The sequence below is a fragment of the Castor canadensis genome, chromosome 9 (genome assembly GCF_047511655.1).
Source record: "Castor canadensis chromosome 9, mCasCan1.hap1v2, whole genome shotgun sequence".
Lineage (NCBI taxonomy): Eukaryota > Metazoa > Chordata > Mammalia > Rodentia > Castoridae > Castor > Castor canadensis.
The window spans coordinates 61,597,369-61,617,702 of NC_133394.1; the positions used below are offsets into that span (position 1 = coordinate 61,597,369).

The 20,334-nt window shown below is 36.0% G+C and overlaps 1 long non-coding RNA gene across 1 annotated transcript in view; it reads left to right on the plus strand.

Annotated features, from left to right (window-relative positions):
* Positions 1-19,960, plus strand: part of LOC141410914 (uncharacterized) — a 37,388-nt gene extending 17,428 nt beyond the window's left edge. Inside the window, exons 2-3 of the long non-coding RNA XR_012435717.1 lie at positions 9,376-9,529; positions 19,742-19,960. This is a non-coding gene — a long non-coding RNA (uncharacterized lncRNA). The remainder of the gene's footprint in view (positions 1-9,375; positions 9,530-19,741) is intronic.
* Positions 19,961-20,334: the final 374 nt, after the last annotated feature.

Here is a 20,334-nt window from a genome sequence, read left to right on the forward strand (position 1 = left end):
ATTATCAGACTTAGTGTCATGGTATTGCATACTTGTATTCAAGTAACCTTTATTTTCCTAAGTAATGGCTCCAAAGCACAAGAATAATGATGGTGCCATTTTTGATATGCCAAAGAGAAAGCATAAAGTGTTTCTCTGAAGTAAAAGGAGAAAACTCTCAGCTTAGTAAGGAAAGAAAAAAAATCATGCTGAGTTTGCAAAGATCTATGATTAGAATGAGTCTTCTTCATGAAATTGTGAGGAAGTAAGAAGAAATTCATGCCAGTTTTACTGTTGTACCTTATACTGCAAAAGTTATAGGCACAGTGCATGATAAACTCTTAGTGAAGATGAAAAAGCCATTAAATTTGTATGACATGAATAAGAAAAAACATGATATGTACAGGTAATATGTACTACGTGCAGTTCCTTAAGAAAGTCTTAGAATGTATCCCTCATTGATAACAAGAGAGATATTATAATTTAAAACAACCTATCTTAGAGTTATCTGGTTCTTTCATCTACTTGATTATATTTGCTTTTGAATTGCTATAGAGAATTTTTCAGTTCAGTTATTGTATTCTTCAGTTCCAAAATTTTTCTTCAATTCATTTTATTGAAATTTGTACTTTGTTCATGTATTTTCCTCCTGAGATTTTTGAGCATCTATATGATGGGTATTTTGAATTTCTGCAGGTGATTCATCTATCTACAATTTTATTAGGATTGGATTATGGAAATTTATTCTGATACTTTGATTGGCCATGTTTTCCTGTTTCTTCTCATGCCTTATTTTGTGGTGAGATTTACAAGCCTTTGAAAAAATAGCTACTTCTTTCTTCAGCAACTGGGCTAGAGATTCAAAGGCTTCTCAAACTATTTTATAGATTTATCTTTTCTGAACTTGTGAGTGTAAATTAGAAGGTTCAGGGCTATAATCTCTTGCTAGCTCTAGTATCCATCTGTATTGCTGCAAGTTTTCTTGAGCTGCTGCAAGCTACCCAGACTCCCCTTTGCTCTCAGCAGCCCACAGAGCTCTGAAATAGGCAAAACCAAATTTTTGATAGCTCCCCTCAAATTCTAAATATTGAATGCACATGCCAACTCTTTCTCTTCCCACAACTTATACCCTTTCTTGTCAATTCTTACATTCAGGCAAACATAAATCAGTCCTTAAGGCAAACTTCTTGAAAGTCTGCAGGTTGAATGCACATCTCAGTCTTCTCTTTCCTTCTCCAAGGAGAAGCTGGGAGATGGGTGTTTTCTCCTATGTACTCTGTGCTGAGTCAGGTGGAGGGCAAGGGAGTGACATAGATTTTCCTACTGGCTTTCATGAGGTTTGCTCCATGTTCAACCTGGGCCCCAGCAGTCTTTTAACTTTCTTTGTGAGAAAGGGAATTGGGCCTGAGACTCCCTATTCCAGCATCTTCTTGATATCATCTGATTTTTAATTTTATATTGAATCACATTAGGAAGTGAATAATATAAGGCTACCTTGTTGAATTATTTAACTACTTGTTATTCTAAGTTTGGTCAATTGGTTAATATAGAAGCTGCCAGATTTCTCCATTATAAAGGGTCACTTCTTATAATTAATAAGCAATCTATGGAATGAAATTTAAGACAATACATATATTGTTTCCCGACAACCTTTCTTTCAATAGTTTTAAGCAATAATTGAAAATTTCCATCTGCATCAACTGTTCTTTGGTTTTTTGCAAAATAGTGATTTTATAATTTTGTAATTCCTCTGTACTTGCTAACTGGCATTCTTCTCTATAAAAGAACTTCCCTCCTTTTTTCATGAGTATTTACGATGTGACTTGCTGATGTTGATATTATGTCCAATTTGGTTATCAAGAGCCTTTAGAGCTGATTTTTGTCCTAATAAAACCCTGTTAGTTTGTACGTGTTCCTTTTCTTTCTGGTACAACATGTTCCAGACCCAACTGTATTTTATATGTATCTGAGCTGGAATCAGTCTTTTTTTCCAAAAGCCTAGTTAGTTTGGGGGAGAAATAATATTTAGGAATTAAAATCTGAAGACTAGCTGAGCTTGTGGCTATTGTGTATCATTTATTTTAGGCTTTTTTATCAGAAAGAATTTGGAAGCTTTGTTCCTACTAATCTCATTCAAATCAAAATGCTATGATTATCCCTTATCATTCTCCTTTTCATATCTGTATCTCTTGAATTAGAGTGAAAACTTAGTTCCAAATAGCACTGGTGTACTCATTTATTTTCTCTGATAACACATGAAAAATGTTTCATAATTACAGCTAAAATACCACAAAATTTATTTTAAAAGTTTACAATTTCTATTTGGATTCTTACCCTTATGTTTTACTAAATATATGCAGTCAGAATACCACACTCAAAATTATTTTATTCAATTAGTGTCAAGTGGATGTAATATATCAAATAGTTAGGTTACTTGTTCATTGTCTTCAATTTTCACATTTGCTCTCTCCCCCCTTCATCCTTGGTCATTTATTATTTTCACCAAGTAAAATATTGCATGTTTCAAAATCAAGCTTTATTTCATAAACTGTTCCTACTGCTCACCTCCCCCCCACCTCCAATGGTCTCATTCCCTGTAGGTAACCATTTTATTTTTTGTGTATCCTTCTTGTATTTAATTTTTGTATAACCTATCCAAGTACTAATACATCCCAAATTAAACTGCAAAATACTGTGGAAATCTAACACACTAAACTCTTCTTCATTCTATTTGCTGAGAATGAAACCTAATCTTTACTCTATTTGTAGGTGCATAGTACTGTCTTACGTGGCTATACTACACATTGTTTAACCAGTCTCTTATGGATAGATATTCAGGTTGTTCCCACTACTTGAACTACAAATAATTCTGTATTGAATGACTTAAAAACTGATTTGCATTCAAGTTATATGTATAAGATAAGTCTTTTGCTAATTCCTTCTTCTAAGTAGGACTCTGAAAGTATAACTGTTGCATCAAAGGTTAAATGCATGTATAGGTTTATTAGCTATTGCTGAATTTCTTACATAAGGGACTGCATCATTTTGCACATCTACTAGGCTGAATGAGTACCTGTTTTTCTATAGTCTTGATAGCAGAATATATTATCTTTTTTTTATTTTAGTTTTTGACAATCTGGTGGAACAGAAATGATACTTCAGTATAATTTAACTTTACATTTTTGTTATTATGAGAGAACTTGAGCATCTTTCTGTAAATGTACTGATTTTCCAAAGGTCTCTCTAGATGCTTTACTGAGAGAGAATAAAAGCCCAGTTATGCAAACTCCCTTGAGTTAAGTGCATTCTGTGGGTAAGTACTTGAAGGCAACCAGATTTTCTTTTAAATTCAAAAGATAGTATACATGCAGGAATGGGAAATTAATGAATTATTATTCATTCAGAACTTTTCATATGACAAAATTTTTACCTTTTGTGAATATAAGCTAGAGCAAGACTTTATTTTTAAATCAAGAAACTCACAACTATTGGAAAATACTTAGTTACAGTAAGGTGAGAAAGTTATATTAGGGTTATGCCCAGGTGCTTTGAGAACATACAGGAGAAACAAGCAATCAAACACTGGAAGACTGGGGAAAGTCTATGAAAATGTGACATAGAAGTTCAGATTTTCACAAAAGCATCCTGACTTGAGGTGATAGCACTTAAAGACAAAGAATGAGATAGTAAACTGAGCTCAGGAAGTAAAAAGAACATACAAGAAGTTACTGAAAGATAAGTCCAGAAAAGTTTGAAGGAGATTTGTTTACTTTTTTCCATCTGAAGGATTTTTCTGTTTATGCTGAAGGCTTATGGGAAACTTCCAAAAGATTAAACAAGGAATAACGATATTTATTGCTTAGATCACTTGAACAATTTGTCCTTGCAAGTCAAATTATCAGAAAGGGAAATATGGGCTTTTGGTATCCTAGATTCTGTCCATCAAACAGCTATTGGTTATTTGGAAACTGCTGGCAACAACCTCAACACTACTGCCTATTTTGAAACATGTGTTTGGCCTAGATTTACCATTCACTCTGATTTGTGGGCTGTGCATGATAACATTTAGCTTGTCTGTAGTTTCCAGCAAGCTTAGGCTAGCTATAATGATCCCAAATTCCATTTCGTGTCACCTCTTGTCCTATAGATCCAAACATTAGTCTTGTCAGGACAGATGTAAAGCAAAGTGTAAGACTGTATTGTGATATGTTGGACTCATATTTAGCTGAATCTATGTGGCATGATTGACTTGGAAAAACTACTTTCATTTTCCCTTTATTGTGTGTATCAGAAGAATTTCCTGTTAACTAATATGATGTTTTACCTTTTGGTCTTGGTACATTTAAGTACAAATATTCAGGGGCAAATTCTTAATTGAACTTATATGAGAGATAGTTTGTCTATTTAATTCCATTTCTTATTTATCTATATTCTTAAATTTCTTAGTACTCTACAGTTCAATGACTCCTGTTTTTCTTAGGTGTGGAGGTCAAAAATACTAATCCTGCTTTTTTGTAATTTTCTTAGTCTTGCATTGGCAAGTAATTATATAAAACCATGGTAGCAGGGAAGAACATTCATGATAAAAAAATGTAGTTGATACAGAGGATAGCAAATGACTGAGATAAAAAGTTTTGGCTTTGCAAGTTGAAGCATCTTATCAATTTATTAGCAATGTAAATATGACTTATTGTTTTAAGAAAAAAGAACATAGTTATTTATAGCTTTTTAAAAGTACACAAAACAGTTTTCTTTAGATATAACTGCTTATTACAGCCTTTCTCTAAAGCACTTGTTATTATGTTTTTTCATCCAACATAGAGATGAGCTGCCTTTTCCTAGATAATGGCCCAAAATTTCAAACACTTTACACATTTTCCCAGTGCCAGGTAACTTAGTCACATTAAGTGCTAACGTGCATCACATTAAGGGCAATTTCACCAGAAGTATAGAAGTGGTGTAGTACAGTGGTAGAAGCACTAAACTAAGAGTAAAGAAAGTTAAGGTTCTCATCAGAATAATACAGATGTGACCTTGAGCAAGCTTGCTCATCTCACTGAGACTCCAGATCCTCACTTAAAATTAGGAGATGGAATAGATAACCTTTCTGGTCTCTTCCTGCTTTAGCAGCAAATTGTCCCATTCAAGCAAATTCACTATCACCTGTGAAAACCCATTAAAGATTTAGGGCCACTTAAAAAAATTCTGAATCTCAAATTTCATTTACTTGTGAGGAAAGATTGCTAAAATGCAGTTTTATTAAAATCACCAGCCTTGTTATTATTCACACTTGGATATGCCACAAATCAAGTCATGCCCTGAAACTTAATTCTTCATGCAGCCAGTCATTTAAAAGACTTTTAGTGGTCTCTTACAGCATTCAAAACACTGATCTAGAGGCAACTGGAAACACAAAGATGAGGCATATACAAATCTTTCTTATATGAAGAAAAGATGCACACACAAATGATCACACTGTGAGGCAAGCATTAGGCAAAATATGAGACTTAAAAATAGAGAACATTTTGAACTAGGAAAATGTTAATTCTATCCCTGATACACTGATAACCTAAAAAAATTCCATCTTGTATCCTTCACTATTAGATAATTCTTTATCATTGTTTTTAATGTAGCATTTATAGTGTGTGTGTGTGTGTGTGTGTGTGCTTATTAGGTTTCTGGTTATAAGAGTGATAGGTGTCATCATGTTGAGAGAGCTAAGCCAAGCTCAAAAGCCAAATATTGCATGTTTTTGATTATTTTCAGAATCTAGACCTAAAATGATGATGATGAGAATAACAATAATGGGACATGAATGTAGAAGGGGGACTTGTCTAAGTTTGGGAGATCAGCAGTAGGGGGAGGGGGAAAGGAAAGGATACTGAACTATGAAGAGGATCCAAGTACATTACATATGCACATGTGCACATAATTATGTAGATGAATATATACATGTATATATGTAGAAATATAAGGATTAAAAGGAGAAAATAAAAATCATTTTCAATCATCTGATCTAAGATAGTCACTGCTAATATTCTGATGAATTCCATCTAGTTTATTTCCATGTCATATCTAATTTTTTTGTAAGTTACTTTTTTTACAGAACATAACATGACAATTTGTCATGTACTCAAAAATTAGTATACAACATAATTTTTAAATGGCTGACTGTACTGCATTATGAGGGGGGAACATAATTTGGTTTGTTTATACCCCCCATTTTTCATATTTAATGTTGATGTATTCATTTACAAAATATTTTTATAAGTATCTGCTATATGTCAGGAACTTTTATAGGGCTGAGGATATAGCACTATGGCGCAAACAACACACAGATGTACTGCCTTTTTGGAACTTGCATTCCAAGAGGACATAAAGCAAGACAGATCATAAAATGATAAAAATAATTAATCCCATCTAAAAATGATTTTTACTTAGAATTTATAAGATGCAAAAATTATTAGATCTTCTCTAAAGAGGCACAGTTTGTCCCAAATCTCTAGCATTTGTTGAAGACCATCCCCACAGGCTTTAGATCCAGGCTAGGCAGCAGCCATAATGCCAGTCTCTCCCAAGTCTTTTCTGAAAGGACGGTCCTTAGGAGCCTGGCTCAGTCACAGTTTGAAGCAAGGGCAACCATTTCATAGTAGGCCAAGACTGACATGGACTGACTCAAAATGATGAGCTGGGCCAAACAGAAACCACAAGAGGATAAACAGTCAGCATTGGAATTAATGTTGTATCCTGATACGGAGAACATCTGATGTAATCACACTGGGCCACATGTAAGATTAACTAATGAGGGTACAGAAACCAAATACAGCAGCAAGAGAGAAAAGGGACACTCAGACACATGAAAACCATCTATTGTGTTCATGTTAATGTACTGAGGCAAGACCACGATTCATAACTCTCATTGTTATTGACTTCAGAGATGCCTTAGACTAAGAACACCTTATAGGACCTGTGATTCCAAAATATTCAGCTTTCTGGAGTCCCACACATCATTGCCTGAGATAGCTTATGTGAGCCTTTTGTCCTTCAACCAGAGAAACTTAACAAAAACAAATCTCTAAATAGGAAGACAAATAGATGTGTGAAGATCACTACTCAATAGTAGATAATTCAGCTCCATTCAAGTTTAGTTATAATTTAGACTTGAAAACTATCTTACTAGGACCTAGATTTCCTTTCCTTTAAGAGTCATTGTCTTTTTTATTACTATTTTTTGGGTGGCACTGGGGTTTGAATTCAGAGCCTCACATTTGCTAGGCAAGCACTCTGCTACTTCACCCACATAATAGCCTTTTTGGCTTTTAGGTTATTTTTCGGATAGGGTATTGTGCTTTTTTTCCTGGGCTGGCATCAGACCACAGTCCTTCTACCTACCTCATATAGCTAGAATTTCAGCCAAGAATCACCATGCCTGGCTTGTTCTACAGATGGTGGAAGGGGTCTCAATAACTTTTTCCTGGCTGGCCTTGAACCACAGTCTTCCTGATCTCTGTCTTCAAAGTACCTGGGATTACAGATATGATACTGGCTTTTCATTGTTCTTTGATACCAGCTCTTTAGAAAAGTCAGATTTTCTTCCTTAACAAATGCAGGGTATATCACTTTAAAATTTTGTACAAGGTATCATGGTTAGGCACTGGGATGGTTTTGGAAATAAAAAACACTTTCTCTGTTACCAGGAGCATATAGAGCTTAATAGCACCTACAATGACAATACAGATAAGAAGGACTTTCAGTGAGTCTGCAGAAACTCCATGGAAACAAAACAAGGAGCCTCTAAAACACAGTAGAGTGACCCTTAAGCTAAGTTTTAAAGAATGAATTGGAGTTACGTTTAGTTTAAGCTGCAGTTTATGTTAAAGTGCTCTGATCACTTGGCAAAACATCAGTTTTCTTTGTTTTATTTTTGACTTACTCACCTTAAGTCCATGGAAATATGCAGAGTCCCCATACTCTCCCCTGGAAATTCTGACAAATGACATATGATTTCTTAAAATCAAGTGTCTCAGAAATTACTACTATTGTCTGAAGTTTTTTTTCTTATCATTTTTTTTAACTTTTCAACAGAGATTTCTATTGCCAGAATATTTTACAGGAATAGTAAATAAGAAAAAAAAGAAATATAACATTCCCATTAGGGAATAAAAAGTTGCACTAGAGAAAACATAGGGGAAACACTTGAGGATGTAAGTATAGAAAATGACTTTCTGAATATGACTCCCTCAATACCTCAGGGAATAAGAGGAAGAACTGAAAAATGGAATTGCATCAGATTAAAGGTTTCTGCACAGCAAAGAAAACCTACAGAAAGGGGAAACATGTTTTCCAGCTGTTCATCTTACAAGGTTTTTAGTATTCTGAATTTATGAAGTGCTCAAAAACTAAATACCAAAAATCCCAAACAATCCAATTAAAAATGGGTAAATGAACTGAACAGTTTTCAAAAGAAATACAAATGTCCAATAAAAATATAAAAAATGTTTGACATTCTTAGCCATAAATGAAAAAATAAAACATCATTGAGATTCCATATCACTTGGCTATCATAAAAAAAATGCTGGAGAAAATGCAGAGTAAAAGGATTCCTCATACACGGTTGATGAGAGTGCTGACACTATGCAAATCACTATGGATGTTTCTCAAAAAAACTAAGAGTAAACTATCATATAATCCTGCTACACCACTCCTAGGCATATACCAGAAGGAATGCAATGCAGCATACAGTAGAGACACTTGCACACCTATGTTTGTTGCAGCAGTATTCACAATAGCCTAGTTATACAATCAGTGTAGGTGTCCATGAACAGATGATTGAAGAAAACATGGCATATATACAGTATGGAGTATTATGCACAAAAGAAATTATTTCATTTTTAGGAAAATGGATAGAATTTAAGATCATGTTAAGCAAAATAAGTCAGATAAAGAAAGATTAAATATGGACACTTTCTCTCTTATATGCAGAATGGAGACACAAAAAAGCACATATGAGCATAAAAGGAGGACTATGTGGGGAGGAGCAGTGGGAGGTGGGAGGGGATAAAGACAGGATGTGGGGGGAGAATATGATCAAAGTATATTGTATGTGGAAGATCCAAGATGGTGGCTAGGGTAGGGAATCAGAAATCCTAAGCTCTGTGACACCAGAAACTTCCTTGAGACGTCAGACCTACACTTGGGTAATTCTGATTGCTTCTAGCCAAAATAATAACTGCCATCACATTAAGTGCAGATAAAAAATCAATAACTGACCCTTAAATCAGCCTTTAATTGCACCTAGCAGCCATGAAAATCCCATGCAGCACAGCCAGCAAGATGTGTTTAGCCCTGGGAAAAAAAATCACCCAGCTGTTTCTCTTTTTTTCTCCCAACAAGCAGAAGACAGAACATCAATCAGAATTAAACTCTGTGACATCCTGGACCCCTAGCCTATGGAAAGCCTCTCTACTCTGTGCCACACTGAAAACAACAGTGCCATTTCTCCCCACCAGCTGGCTCCAAAGCTGCTTGTGTGAAACTGCAGAAAAAACAGGTAAGCATCATGCACCATGTGTGACTCCCTCCCCACCCCCAGGAAAATAATCCAGTGCATCCCCTGGGCAGACTGAACCCCCTCCAACAAAACTGAAAAAACATAAGCAGCAAACTATAATCTAACACTGACAGTGCAGGTGGGGTGGAACACTGAACCTGTCCCAGAGAATGGGGGTGGCACAAGAAGCTGAACTCTCAGTGAAATGTGGGAAAAGCAGCAAAGGCTGAGAGTGGGGCAGGGCAATAAGTCAATCTCCCAGAGGAGCTGCTAGCACCCAGCAGAGATTGGGAGAGGTATAAAGGCTGAGAGCAGGAGTGGAGTGACAAACCAACCTCCCAAAGGAGCTGCTAGCATCCAGCAGAGGCTGAGAAAGGCACAAAGGCTGAGAGTGGGAGTGGGGTGACAAGCCAACCTCCCAGAAGAACCAGTAGCACCCAGCAGAGGTCGGAAGAAGCACAAAGGCTGAGAACATGGGAAGGGGAGAACAAGTGACAGGCCAACCTCCCCCAAAGGTTGCAAAGCAGGGCAGGTGGTAGATCCTGGAGCTAATCTCTGGGATAAAGGCCAGCATTTGAAACTGAATTGCCCCACCTTGCTGGGGGAGCAGCTGACCAAACAGAGTTGCAGCTGAAGGGCAGTGCAGCTGCTGGCTGGTGAAACAACAGCTCTGACCACCCTGCAGGAACTGGCAGTCTTACATCACGTCACAATTCTAATTAATTTTGTGGACAGAAGGACCCAATACTACTCACTAGCCAATGCCTAGTGAGACTACATCAGAGCTTCTGTTTATATGCTAACACCAGAATACCAGGATTAGATACCTAAGGAATAACTCTAGAACTTTTACCCAAATACTGAAGTTTTTGTGGTTCCTAAACCTGGTGTTTTTTATTGTGTTTATTTTTTCCCCTGTATTATTAACTTCACTATCACTATTCTCTTATCCTTATTCTTACCCTCTTCACCTTCCCTGCTTCCCCTGTGCTACAATCCATTGTCCTCCCTCCAAACTACTCTTTCTGTCCCTTCTCATCCACTATTTCCCCCGTCTTCACCTCTGCCTCTTATCTTCCCCCAACCTGCCAACACACTATCCCTCCCTCCTACACAGTCATCACCTGCTGATTAGCTTACTGTACCAACTGTATACAACCCCAGCCCTCCGCAATCCCTGACACAAGCACTCTCAACTACAACAGAAATACACCCAAACACACACAAGGGCTACAAAACCCAGGAGTCCCCATACCTCTTCCCCCTCCCCTTTCCTGCCCCCCCTTTTGAGTGTCACCTTTACCAATTCTCCAACATCTATAACTAGCCTAATAACCATTACCCCCCAACTCCTACTGTTTACAGATTTTATCATCAAGGGGTTTTCTATATAATAGGTAAACAACTTGTTTGGCATTGACCTGTGAATTTATTATTTCTAAATTACACCTCCAGGTCAGTGACAGAAAAACCACATCAACCTAGCTAACAACCAAGTGAGTCACAAAACAAAAGCTAAATCAGGGAAAGAAAACAGGCAATCAAAACCACCAACTAGCCTATCAAGAACATAGTTGCACAGCAACAAGTGGATTGATGGGAAGAAGAAAAGGGATGGAAACTATTCTCTCAAAACGATAATTTAAGGGCTTGAGGTATGCTTAAAAATCTAAACATAGACCTGTCATATGATCCAGCAATCCCACTCCTGGAGATATACCCAAAGAAATGCAACACAGGTTACTCCAGAGGCACCTGCACACCCATGTTTATTGCAGTGCTATTCACAATAGCCAAGTTATGGAAATAACCAAGATGCCCCACTACTGATGAGTGGATCAAGAAAATGTGTTACTTGTACACAATGGAATTTTACTCCGTCATGAAGAAGAATGAAATCTTACCATTTGCAGGTAAATGGATGGAACTGGAGAACATCATTCTGAGCAAGGTCAGCCAGGCTCAGAAGACCAAAAATCATATGTTCTCCCTCATATGTGGACTTTAAATCTAGGGTAAATGCAGTAATGTGGTTGGACTTGGATCACATGACAAGGGGAGAACAATATGGGAGATATAGGAATAGGTAGAAAACCCAAAACATGAAAGCATTTGATGTCCCCACTTCAGAGGAACTAATACAGAAACCTTAAAATGACAGAGTTTATCATAAACAGGGGATCAGGAACCAATGCAAAGATCAGTTAGAGTTGAATCAATATGGGTCGTAACACAGGGGTACAAGAAAGCAATAGTAGGAATCTCTCTGTATAGCTATCCTTAACTCAGCTAGCAAAAATGCTTTGTCTTCCTTATTATGCTTGTGTATTTTCTTCAACAAAATTAGTGATAAGGGCAGAACAGGTTCTGCCTGAAACTGAGTGGGGGAGGGGAAAAGGGTGGGGGAGGGGGGCAGGGTGGAGAAATGACCCAAACAATGTATGCACATGTTGAAAAAAGAGGATTCTCCTTGAAAAAGAAAAAAGATAATTTAATACAGGATTCAGTGGGAAATGAAGAAAATGGATACCCAGTTTCTGCCCTTGACAAAACAAGGATAAAATGTCACTAAGGACCCCAAAGAAGAAATCTTGGAAGATATCACTGAGAAATTCATGGAGAAGATACTAGACATGGTTAATCTGAATGTACAAGATGCACTCAAGAAATTTCAAGACACCAAAAATAAAGGACATGAGAAGACACAGAACCAAATAAACGGACTCAGAGAGGACTTCAGCGAACACCAAACTGAAACAAAGGACACCATAAAAAGAGATTTATGAGTTACAGGTGACAACACAAAATATAAAAGAGGAGTTGAACAAAAATATGGAAAACCTCAGAAAAAAGAATCAAACAGAAATCCTGGAAATAAAATTCTCTTTAGTCAAACAAAAAACACAGTGGAAGGCCGCTCCAGCAGACTAGAACAAGTAGAAGACAGAATCTCAAAGCTCGAAGGTAAAATAGAAATTAAAGAAAAAAACAGAAGAAATCTTAGTCAAACAACCAAAGAGCAGTGAAAAGAATATGCAAGAACTCAGTGACTCTTTCAAGGGCTAAACCTGAGAATCATGGGCACTGAAGAAGGAGAAGAGGTGCAAGCCAAAGGGATACATAATATATTCAATGAAATAATAGCAGAAAATTCCCCAAATTTCGAGAAAGTTTGCCCATTCAGTTACAGAAAGCCTCCAGGACACCAAACAGACTTGCCCAAAATAGAATCTCCCCACAGCATATTATCATTAAAACAACAAGCACAGACAAAGAATATTGAAGGTTGTAAGAGAGAAAAAAAAAACATATAAAGGTAAACCCATCAAAAACACAGCAGATTTCTCAACAGAAACTTTAAAAGCAAGAAGGACATAGAGTGAGATATTTCAGGCACTGAATGAAAATAATTTCAGCTCTAAGATACTCTACCCAGCAAAACCATCATTCAGAATTGACAGAGCAATAAAAATCTTCCACGATAAACAGAAACTAAGACAATATATGACAACCTAGCCACCACTACAGATAACTGTACAAGGAATTCTGCACACAGAATATGAAAGCAAACAAAGCCATGAGAGGACAGGAAGTATCAAATCACAGGAGAAGAAAAGACAAGTAATAAAAATAGGGCTGAAATTAATGAAATAGAGACAAAAAAAAAACACCCATACAAAGAAATGAATGAAACAAAAAGCTGGTTCTCTGAAAAAATAAACAAGATTGACAAGTCCCTGGCAAATCTGACTAAAATGAGGAGGGAAAAGAGCAAAATTAGCAAAATCAGAAATGAAAATAGGACAATAACAACAAACAGCAAGGGAATCCAGGGACTCATCAGAGACTACTTTGAGAACCTATATTCCAATAATTGGAAAATCTTAAAGAAATGGACAAATTTCTAGATACTTATGACCATCCAATATTGAACCAAGCGGACATTAACCACCTAAACCAACCTATAACATGGAATGAAATTGAAGCAGCAATCAAGAGTCTCCCAAAAAAGAAAAGTCCAGGACCTGATGGATTGTCAGCTGAATTCTACCAGACCTTCAAAGAACTAATAACAACACTCCTTAAACTTTTCTACAAAATAGAAAGGGAAAGAACACTGCCTAACTCGTTTTATGAAGCCAATATGACTCTCATCCCAAAACCAGACAAAGACACCTCCAAAAAGGAGAACTACAGGCCAATCTCCTTAATGAACATTGATGGAAAAGTCCTCAATAAAATTATTGTGAACCAAATCCTACAACATATCAAAAAGATCACTCATCATGACCAAGTCAGCTTCATGCCAGGGATGCAGGGATGGTTCAATATATGCAAATCAATAAATGTAATGCATCACATTAATAGAAGCAAAGACAAAAACCACTTGATCATCTCAACAGATGCAGAAAAAGCCTTCAACACCACTTCATGATAAAAGCTTTAAGAAAACTAGGAATAGAAAGAATGTACCTTAACATTATAAAGGCTATATATGAAAACCTATAGCAAACATCATACTTAATGGGGAAAAACTGAAACAATTTTCTCTAATGTCAGGAATGAGACAAGGATGCCCACTCTCTTCCCTCCTATTTAACACAGTCCTAGAATTCCTACCCAGAGCTATAAGGAAGAAGAAGAAATAAAAGGAAAATAGGTAAAGAAATAATCAAAGTATCTCTATTTGCAGACGACTTGATCCTATACCTCAAAGACCCAAAAAGCTCCACCCAAAACTTGTAGACACCATAAACAGCTTCAGCAATGTAGCAGGATACAAAATCAACTTACAAAAATCAGTAGGCTTGCTATACACTAACAATGAGTAAATTGAGAAAGAATGAAGGAAAACAATTACATTTACAATACCCTCAAAAAAATTCAAATACCTAGGAATAAAATTAATAAATGATGTAAATAACCTCTACAAGGAGAACTATAAACTACTGAAGAAAGAAATCGAGGAAGACTGTGGAAGTTGAAAAGATCTCCCATACTCATGAATTGGCAGAATCAACATAGCAAAAATTGGTATACTACCAAAAGCAATCTACATGTTCAACACAATTCCCATCAAAATCCCAATGATGTTCACCACAGAGATTGAAAAATTACTCTAAAAGTTCATTTGGAACACAATAGACCACAAATAGCTAAGGAATACTGAACAAAAAGAGCCATGCTGGAGGTATCACAATACCTGACTTGAAACTATACTACAGAGCCATAGCAATAAAAACAGTATGGTACTGGCACAAAAACAGATATGAAGACCAGTGGAACAGAAAAGAGGACATGAATATGAGTCCACACAGGTATGCCTACCTTATTTTTTACAAAGGCACCAAAAACATATGATGGAGGAAAGACATCCTTTTCAACAAATGTTGCTGAGAAAAGTGGTTATATGCCTGCAGAATACTGAAACTAGATACCTGCCTGTTACCCTGTACTAGTATCAACTCAAAGTGGATTAAGGACTTAAATATCAGACCCAAAACCTTGCAGTTAGTACTTGAAAGAGCAGGGAATACTCTGGAAGCAATAGATATAGGCAAGGACTTCCTCAGTAGAACTACAGCAGCCCAGCAACTAAGAGAAAAGATGGACAAATGGGACTACGTGGATTCTAAAAGCTTCTGTACAACAAAGGAAGTGGTCTCTACATTGAAGTGGGAAAATATTTGCTAGCTATACACCAGACAAAGGACTGACAATCAGAATATACAGGGAGCTCAAAAAACTAAGCTCCCCCAAAGTTAATGAACCAATAAAGAAGTGGGCAACTGAACTAAACAGAACTTTTTAAAGGAAGAAGTCCAAATGGCCAAAAAACACATGAAAAAATGCTTACCATCCCTGGCCATAAATGAGATGCAAATCAAAACCACGCTAAGATTCCCCTCACTCCTGTTAGAATAGCTACTATCAAGAACATCGCCAACAACAAATGTTGGTAAGGATGCAGGGAAAAAGGAACCCTCATACACTGCTGGTAGGAATGTAAGCTAGTACAAACCACTTTGGAAAACAATATGGAGGCTTCTCAAAAAACTATACCTTGATCTGCCATATGATCCAGCAATACCACTCCTAGGGATAAACCCGAAGGAATGTGACTCAGGTTATTACAAGGCCTCTGCACACCATGTTCATTGCAGCACTATTTACAATAGCCATGTTATGGAAACAGCCAAGATTCCCCACTACTGACAAATGGATTGAGAAAATGTGGTATTTATACACAATGGAATTTTACTCAGCTACAGAGAAGAATGAAATTTTGTCATTTGCAAGTAAATGGATGGAACTGAAGAACATCATCTTAAGTGAAGTTAGCCTGGCTCAGAAGGTCAAAAATCGCATGTTCTCCCTCACAGGAAGATTATAGACCTAAAACAAATGCATGGGTCACACACTAAGGGGAGAATGTGCACAGGAGGAACATGGAAAGGGAAAGAAACCTAAAACTTGAATGTGGTTGATGTGCTCACTGTAGAGGAGTGACTATAGTAATGTTAAACTGGCAGATTACTGTGGGAAGGGGACCAAAAAGTAGCACAGAGGTCTGGCAGAGATGAACTAATGTGGGTTGCAATACACAAGTGCATGGATGCAATGTTAGGAATCTCTCTGTATAGCTATTTTATCTCAAGCTAGCAAAAACGCTATGTCTTTCTTATTATCTCTTACATTTTCTCTTCAACAAAATTGGAGAACAAGAGGGCAGAACAGGTTCTGCCAGAAGCGGGGGTGGGGGCGGGGGTACTAAGAAGGTGGCACTGGCCCAAACGATGTATACACATGAAAGTAATTGTAAAAACAATAAAAGAAAGAAAAAAAAGTACATTGAATGCATGTATGGAAAGTTCATAAGGAAACCCATTATAAATTTTTGCAATAGAGTTAGAAATAGTGGGGAGAGTTCAGAGTAGGAGGGATAAGAAAGAGTAGTAGAGGGGATGAACATGATAAAAGTACATTAAATTCATATCTAAAATATCACAATGTTACCCTTCATTTTGTACAATATACACTAATAAAAAACCAAAGAAGCCAAAAAGGAATAAAAATTTGTTTTCTTTCATACGAATTTTATAGACAACCAAATATTATACATGCAAATTATAATTTTTAAAATTTTATGTGGATTAATTTCTACTTATGTAGGTTATTTTCTTTTGTGAATTTTGTTTTAATTGTTATTTATCTATATGTTACTCCCAGTTTTAGATATTCATTCTATTCACATGCTTATGTTTCTTCTTTAATAAGAGAAATAAACTTAGATTTTGCTTTCAGGGGTTTGGGTAGATGGGTATCATGGATGTGTTAAAAGAGTGCAATATCAAATTGAGAACATGGGAACAAAAAATCTAGTAAAATGTGGGCATAAAGGTGTTAGCTATTTGTACTGTGATATATGTGTAGAGGAATTATAATATTTCTGTTCTTTCAGGGGTTTGCTCCCCTTGAATGCCAAGTTGAGTGGTAAGAGAGTGAATCTTCTGGCAATCCACAGCCTTTTTTGAATTAATAAAGAAAGCAAGTGCTGACTTCATTATGAAGCATGCTGGGACGACACAGAGTGTTCCACAGATAGTGAATTTAATGAGTGAACACATAGGGCATGTTTACTGACCAGAAGCATTAGCAAAGACTCAGACATCTTCTGATTAGGAAAAAGAGCACCAAAGTAGGAAGGTGATATCCTTGTTCAGATAATCTGTGATAATATGGTTCCCACTAGAGGTACGATCCTAACCCAGAAACAATTTCATTCATCTCACTTAGAGTTACTACTTCTTCCTAAGACAGGTGAAATGGGAGATGTATTCAAATGTATGGTTTACTCTTACTTCCTACTTTTCTATAAGCATATATATCATAAATTATATAAATAATCATTTATCGAGGGTATGTACAGTCACTGCCAATGAGTCCTTTATGTCATCTGCATGAGTTTTAATCCTTAGAACTCATTTACATATTATTTATATAGGTACTTTAAAGTAAGTTGCCACTTTTCATCATTTGAAAATGTACATCTATGAGGTTTCTCTGTGGAACTGTGAATCGGTGAAGAACATTTGTGTCTGAGTGTATTACACGTTTGCATAGAAATTTGTGCTTGTTCATATGCAGTGACCCTGGTGTATTTCTGTGGCTCCCTCTCATGATATTTTTAGCATAACTCCCATTACCACCTTGAAGTAAACAAAAGCACTTCAGGGACTATCTCTCAGCTTGGTAAGTTTCAAAACCTGATTTAGCATATGCATACTGACATAGACAGTGCATATCTCTGGGGCAGAAATCAATGTAGTAAAGCCTATGAATCCAATGAATAAAAAGGATGTCACCTATTAGTTTACAATGGGGAATTATAAATTAGGGGGAACTGAATACTTTGAAGTCTGTAAATTAGAGGGTCCTTTCCTGGTAGTCAGGCTGTGTTGGAAGTATTCACCAATTAAAAGAAAAAGTTTGAAATTGTACAAATTACTGCCCCAGTAAGCACAAGTTTCTGTGATCACACATTTTTTCCTACAGTAGTATCTATATAGGAAAGCAAATTGCAAGTCAAAAGTTGACAGTTGAATTTATAATCAGAAAAAGAAGAATTAAATTCTTCAGTTCCAGGCTTAGATAGCCTTGATGGGTTCACCTTGCTACTGGGTCCAAACCTCAAAGTCTATGAATCAAAATCCACATCAGACATACTCATTTAGAGATGGCCGTTTTCTCTTCCCTAGATAGTGCTAACATTTGTCTTTGCAACTCTTTTTTTAAATTAAATTCACCTGATTGACACTTCTCTAGACAAGAAAAATACATTGATAACCGTGGAACATTTCAGAAAGTTATTCCACTCAAGGAGTTTGTCTTTGCTGTGATCTATTCCAGTTTAACTCTGAAGCATACTTCACTGAAGCCACCACTCATTTAACACTGAGTTATTCTAACACCTTGATATTATATTTTTGCATGGAAAAAAACTTCATTAATTAAAGCCATGGTTATATTTTTATTTTCAACTCAAAGGCATCTGAGTGTTTTTAAGTTCCATGTCTCCAGCATCCATCTAACTTTTTGCAGTAAACAGTGTCATTTAGCATTCACAGAAAATAGTACTTCTAATGGAGTCCTGTGTTATTACATGATCTTCCAATGGCTGCTTTTCAAATCCACCACAATTAAAATTCCTCTTTCTTGCAGCTAATACATATCTTGAGATCATCAAGATTTTCTAATTCTCATTCTGGCCTAATAAAAAGGACTGTCATTGCTAAATTAATAGCATGTTTTACTAGAGCTGGAGGTCTTAAAACCTTAACACAAACTTTATCCAAACATTTAATTTTAGTATGAGAACTCATGAAAAACAGGCCCTTTTTCCTCACTCCATTCTGCAAGGCAGATGCCACTGACTATTGACAGTTGATTTCCTTTTGGCTAGACTCCACTGAGTCTAAATGTAGACTTCCCAATCACATTTCCAGGTAAGTAGAATTGCTCCCCCAAGCTGGACCTGGTGTACCACATGAAGAGTTCTGGATTCCTTGTATGTTTTTATGGTTTCTGACAAAATTTGTAACTTAGTTTGAGTCTAAATATTCATCTGACAGTAATTGCATTCTGTAACTTTTCTGAAGTTTGTGAAGTTTATTCCATATGCATCTCTTCATCAAGGTAAATAAAATTGCCAATTATTATTGATAAAGTTCTGGGAATCATTTGTTTTGTTAAAGAGGCTGCTCAGTCTAGATTAGTATTAAGATTAATACAGGCTTTACTATGGGAATTTTAAAATTAAGATAATAATTTGATTTCTTAATAAAGGAAGACATTTCTTATCACAAAATGGATGAAATTTTTAATATAAATCCATTGTACATAAATGAATGAATTTTGAACTTTTTCCATATGATGAAAATCACTTGGTTTATAAAGTTATGAAATAACCATACTACCAGGACCTTTTTAAGCGCCAAAGAATCTATTGGCTTAAAGAATTAAATACAGTAGTTCATAGTACTATTTTTTTTATGATGACAGGAAATATAAAATATCAGAATTTTGTTGAATATAGATTAAAGAGTCTTAAAGTTATTAGTGAAAATGTTAGAATTTTAAGAATATTGTAACTGAGTCTGCAGTTCATAATCATGCATTAGTTTAACTATTTTTCCTGTGTATTTTTGGCAGAATTGGGAAGAAAAGAGAAGACAGCCATATGATGTAACTCAAAAGATACCATTTGTAAAAGACAGGTTATCTAGGAGAATCAGGTTAGTTCTGACATATAAATCAAAATTACTTACATTTTAGGGGTCTGAAATTCAATAAACTTCCAAAGGCTAAATGCTACAGTATTCCAAACTATCCCGATTTTTGAACACACTTGTAGATTTTCCCAGAGACAAGTTACCCTTACTTTTACCTCATTTTCTAGAAGCTAAAAAAGATAACTAGTTATTGGAGTAGCTGAGGAAAAGCACCTGCATTTTTATTTGCAGGACCTGAAAAATTAAGGTCAAGAAGAGTTTTAAATTTTATTCTGTTTATTTCTAATGCTATGCAATTTTTATCCTGTTAGAATTTTTTTCATATTGGAGGTAATTATAGTTTTTCATCTTGAATATTGCTAATGCCAGGGACAAACCCACATATATAGTAAATAAATTTTAGCTTTACTTTTTATGTTCCTGCACAAGGGAAAATCACTAACAGTTTTTCCTTATACAACTTACTTCAATTAGTTCTTCTTTCACTACACTACTTTAAAAATACTTGCTTTG